The following is a 5496-nucleotide window of genomic DNA, read 5'->3' as shown; positions in this document are numbered from 1 at the left end:
AACAGAATCATGAATCCCAAGAGAAACGATCAGCCCATCAACCCAACACCAACTCTTCGGATTGATGCAGCTACCTTTCAAGCTGCAGTCTCGGCTGCCGTATCAGCTATTCTGACCCATCTGAACGCTAACAATGCAAGTTTTAGCGGTTTTGTTAACAACCATGTCAATCTAATCAACAACCAAGCACCAAAATGACCAACACACTACTACGGTACCCCGAGTGCCGAGGCCATGAGTGACAGCCAGAAGTTTTGGGCCAAAAGGAAGAACAAGTCGCTTCGAAAGGCGAACAGGAAACAACCACCACTAACAACCTTCATAGCCACGACATCAGCACCTCCAACTACCATCCCTTCGGGCGTCCCAATGGCCCCCAAACCAGCCAAACTTTATGCTGGAATTCTCCCAAAATGCATAAAATGCAGTTTTCACCACTATGGACCTTGTAAAGAGATGCAATGCTCGCACTGCAACAAGAAGGGGCATACATCCCATTTCTGCAGGATGCCAACATCTCAGGATGCTCAAGTTCCAAACACCAGTGTGAACCAGGTTTGCTACGGTTGTGGCAAAGTAGGTAACTACAAAAGGAACTGCCCAGGGGCAGAAATTCCTGGCACAGACGAAAGTCTACTACCAACCACCGCCGCAGGAGAGTCTACTCCGGACCCATATTAATGTAATTTAGGCGTTTCGTTGTAACAGACTTATGAACCATCCCAATACTAGTGCAACTAGAGTCTTATCTTTTGCGGGATCTTGTCGGTATAGGGATGCTCGTGCTGTGTATACTTGTCTTTTGTAGTATATCTGATTCGCAGCAATAGTCTTGTAGCAAATCTAAAGTACTGTAACTCTAATCATGGTTGCACGGTTGTTTTTTTCTGTAAACGTTTTATGCTCAAATCTAATGTCTTTAAGTTTCTTTATGATTCCGACATTATCATACGACTCGATTCGATTCGATCCTCGCAATACCAGCTTCATAAGTACATCTCTTTCTCAGTGAACGTCTTTTAGCGAAGCCGTCATATCAGAACACCAAAGTACTGATGACAGGAGTACCTTATAGTTCTTTTCCTTTTCGAAGGAATCCTTACATTATAGCTCGTGCAGTACGTCAAGTTCAATTCCAAGATTCATACGGTTGATCTATCACTAAAGAATGTATGCATGAGAGTGATATATAATTAATGTTCTACAGGTTTAGAATTGATGATTCCACTTTAATTTCTTTTCCCTCGATGGGATGTGAGATTAAGGAAGAATCAGTTATTCGACTACCTGTTCAGTCTTAATTATATACGACTCGTATACACGAAATTGTGATCATTGAATCACGTATGAATTCTAATATGAACTTCTGGACGGAGACTGTCCAGGAGTTCGAGTAATTGCATTGGCATAGGAACCAACTTAGAACCCAGTATGACTCTTATAACCAGATCGCCTTTAGTCTAAACACCTACGGAAGATACAAGAACAGTCCAGACAACACCACGAACTACTCAACAATACGATTAGAAGACCAGGCTTCTCACCCTTGAGAGCTCCGATCTTATTCTTACCAGAAGTCTATGGAGTGCATCATATGTACCTCGAAGACCGGAGACTTCGTTTAGATTTCCCTTAGAAATCGTTATCTCTTCCTCGCTTAGAAGAGCTAATTGAGCATCCACAAGGAAAGTGTTACTTTCAGAAATGGACCTGAGATCCGAATATCACCAGTTCGAGTGTTAGGGAAGGATGTTCTAGAGACTACCCTCCGAACTCGATGTGGACACTTCGAGTCCGTAGTGATACCCCTCGGATAGGACAAATATGCCCATAGTAATTCCTGAGCTATATGAGTGGAGTACACCTTTCTTACTGGGATCAGTTCGTCATTTCTCCATATAATGACTACATATCTACCCTCGCAGTAAGAAAGAACCCATAGAAACATTACCCTCGGAGATACTCTTCACAAAGTTCTCTGAACAAGAGTTTTGGAATTTAGAGACAAATTTCCTAAGACACACTATTAGTGTTGTGGAAATTCTTGAGTACTCTGTCAAATTATCCAAAACCATTGGAAATTGTCGGCACCGTATTCACCGATGGAAAATTTTCCAAATTCTAGGTCTTACAGACCTACTATCATAGTCAATTTGAAACTCCCCGCAAACTTCAGGAATCCTTTCGACTTTGACCCAGCAAGGGATGGCCCTTGACTGGGAAGTTAAGCGAGAAAAAGAACATTTGGAATTCTTAGTGAGGGACCAAATTCCTTAGGAAACCTCACTCTGGGAACGGCTTAATATGCTTCTTAATGCGTGGAAAGTTGAATCCAATGTAGCTGGGACCTCCGAGATTCTTACCAGAATCGGTCCTGCATCTCACAAACTAGACCTACTCCGCGAACTCAATAACGTACATGTTACCCTTCGCTCCTCGAACTTGAAACAGTATCTTCCCGTTAGGACTTTCATAAGCCCTCTCGACGAGATTGAGATTTACGAGATCCTTGACTCTGTATTAGAACCATAGTGACCCTCGACTGAGAGGTCAAGCGGACGAAGCAACGCCGTTGCCCATTAGTGAAGGTTCGTTGGGATACCAACCGAGAACCCGATTTCACTTAGGAGCGCTAGAACCAATCAATTTGGAAGTTTTTCCTCCTCACGACTCGATCATTCGTACATACTACCTTGCCTAAATTCTAATTGCGGGACGAAATTCCCTTTAACAGGGGGATGATGTGACAATCCGAAACGTCCATTCTGTACAAACTATATCACTTCAATAGAAGTTATAGGAGTCACAGTTAATTTTCAGACTTTCTCGTGTAAGTTCGAGTAATTCAGGGTTTACACTTTAGGAGATATCAGGAGAGTGGATGCACTAGGGTTTAGTGCAATTATATTATTCCATCACTCTATTATATCAGAGGTCATTTCAGGAATAAAAATATTTTCTGCCAAAAATATCTCAGGACTACAAATAGAATTCTGAACCAAATTCATTCATTATTCGCATTTCCAACTAGAGAAAAGCCATTTTCTCTCTCACGCATCTTCGGGTTTTTATCCCAAATCGTGAGTACCTCTTTCTAGTAGTGTTAGAAAGCTTAATATGTGTTTATAACATGATTTAGAAGGCTAAATCACTAGATTTAGGAGTTTACTCCCCAAGGTGTTCTTGGGTGGTAAACTCCCGAAACAAAGCCTAGATCGACCCTTGTGTTATGCTACTGCCTTAGACTCAAGTGCAGGTGTATTAAGGACAATAATACAATCAAAGAACACAAACAAATGAGAGTTTACGGCCCAAGTGTATCTTAGGCCGTAAACTCCATAAAAATGGACCAAAGGGTGTTATTAAGACACCTAAAGCCCTAGACCTTTACATAGTATTGTTTCCCACTTAATCTAAGGACCAAAGCACATAAGAATCACATTTCAAAGTGAGTTTACGGCCATGACATGGTTTATGGGCCGTAAACTCATTAAAGGGGCACCAAAGTGTGTCAATGGTCTTCATATGCTTGGAATAAAAGTCTAGAACCTATACCACATGTGCAATAGACTTGAAAACATCAAAAACACACCATACTTAGAGTTTACAGCCGTAAACTCTAAGGGGAATGGCCTTAGGACTGTAAAATCCTAAATGGAGTGTTTCTAGACCTTAAACACTTCCAAGGACCTAGCCACCAAGTTAGAATAATTCTAGGAATCATTAGGGATTTCAAAACACACCAAACCCCCATGGTTGGAACTTTACGGCCATAAACTCAAGATTTAACAACCGTAAACTCCATGTGTGATGGTATATGGGGAGTAAAATCACATATAGGGTCCTTTGGAACCCTAAAACACAAGTGCCTTATCCCACATTAGCTTACATGCAATCCTTAGGGCCTAAAACACTTATATAAAGTGTTCAATTGTGTCTAGGATGGATTAACATTATAAATTAGTGATTTAAGTCTAATTGAATGCATATATGTGTGATTATATGTTCACTAGGATTGTAGTGTGTGTACAAGTCCTTGCTTGACACCTAGCAATCCTATATCGTTCAGTTCACCCCAATCACCAACTACAGGTGAGTTCATACCCCTTAATCAATGTTTTAAATGATTTTAAACGTTTTAATGGGGGGGGGGGGGGGGAATACAAGTAGAAAACAATATGTTATTAAATCAATATTATGTATTTTATAACTGTGTTTTTACTCAGTAGATTTCACATATTTCAAAAGGTGACACATGAAGTGGTTTTCTATCTTAAAATACCTTAATAACAAAAGTATTAGTTTTGCAATGTTTATTAAAATGACATCAAGTCATTCCTAATTATTTTTCAAAACTCCTAGATATCTTGCAAAACCATTATTTTACCTTCTTGAATCAAACTATACTTAGGCGCATATGTGCATTTATATGTTAGAGATTATAGTTTTCATCCTTCGTTTAGTTTTCCACACCCTGGTGTATCGAGGGTGCATAAATCTACTTGAGCCATCACTTACTTTCCAGTTAATTATCATAGGGATAGTTAGAAGAAACAAAACATTATTACTACTACAAGGAATCACACAAGAGTCAGTTCATTCATGAGTCTATACCAATACCTTACATGATACATGAGTACACGTACATAGGAATGCATGATACATGAATATGTTTACATATACTTACCTGTTACATGAACACACTTACATGAATATAATACATGAACACTGTTACATAGGTGCATTATCATGTATTCAATTACCTGGACACTTGTACTTAGAACTATGTGGATGATATATTAGTACTTACTGTGTAAATTATCTGTCTTATCCCGGTTCAATGGGATAGCTCGGCGGGACTTACCATTCCAAACCCCACTGATTAGCACCAGTGGTCGATGACCATCTATGGAGGTCTATGGTTACTACTTATATTAGGTAGATCGATGGCGACTAACCCTTCCACCCACCTGCTGTTGTTACAGAGGACATTAATACTTGTTCTGGATAATCTTCGGATGTTCGTTAGGTTACATATTTCGCTTAACACGATGTTGTGTTAGTCCTAGTACCCAGTGACAACACTTATAGTAGTACATTTTCCTGTTTACTTTATTTTTCTTATACTTTCACATAAATGATGACTTAGAGTAAGTACTGTTAGTACTAGTCATTAGAAAGGAAAAACTATCATTTTACTTTCAAAACATTCCGGTCTTGGTAGAAGACTACATTGTCATAAACAAAACATTCGGGTCTTGGTAGAAGACTACGTTGTCATAAACAAAACATTCGGGTCCTGGTAGAAGACTACATTGTCATAAACAAAACATTCGGGTCTTGGTAGAAGACTACATTGTCATAAACAAAACATTCGGGTCTTGGTAGAAGACTACATTTCAAACTGATAGAAAATAAGGGATTTTCTAGGGTTTCTCATACTTACATCAACATTTTCATTAAAGGTTTACATGGCCTTCATAATAGATATTCTTA

Source organism: Lactuca saligna, chromosome 5 (genome assembly GCF_052625555.1).
Source record: "Lactuca saligna cultivar CGN05327 chromosome 5, ASM5262555v1, whole genome shotgun sequence".
NCBI classification, from domain to species: domain Eukaryota; kingdom Viridiplantae; phylum Streptophyta; class Magnoliopsida; order Asterales; family Asteraceae; genus Lactuca; species Lactuca saligna.
The sequence above is the reverse complement of the archived record's forward strand: the minus strand, read 5'-3'. Positions refer to the sequence as shown.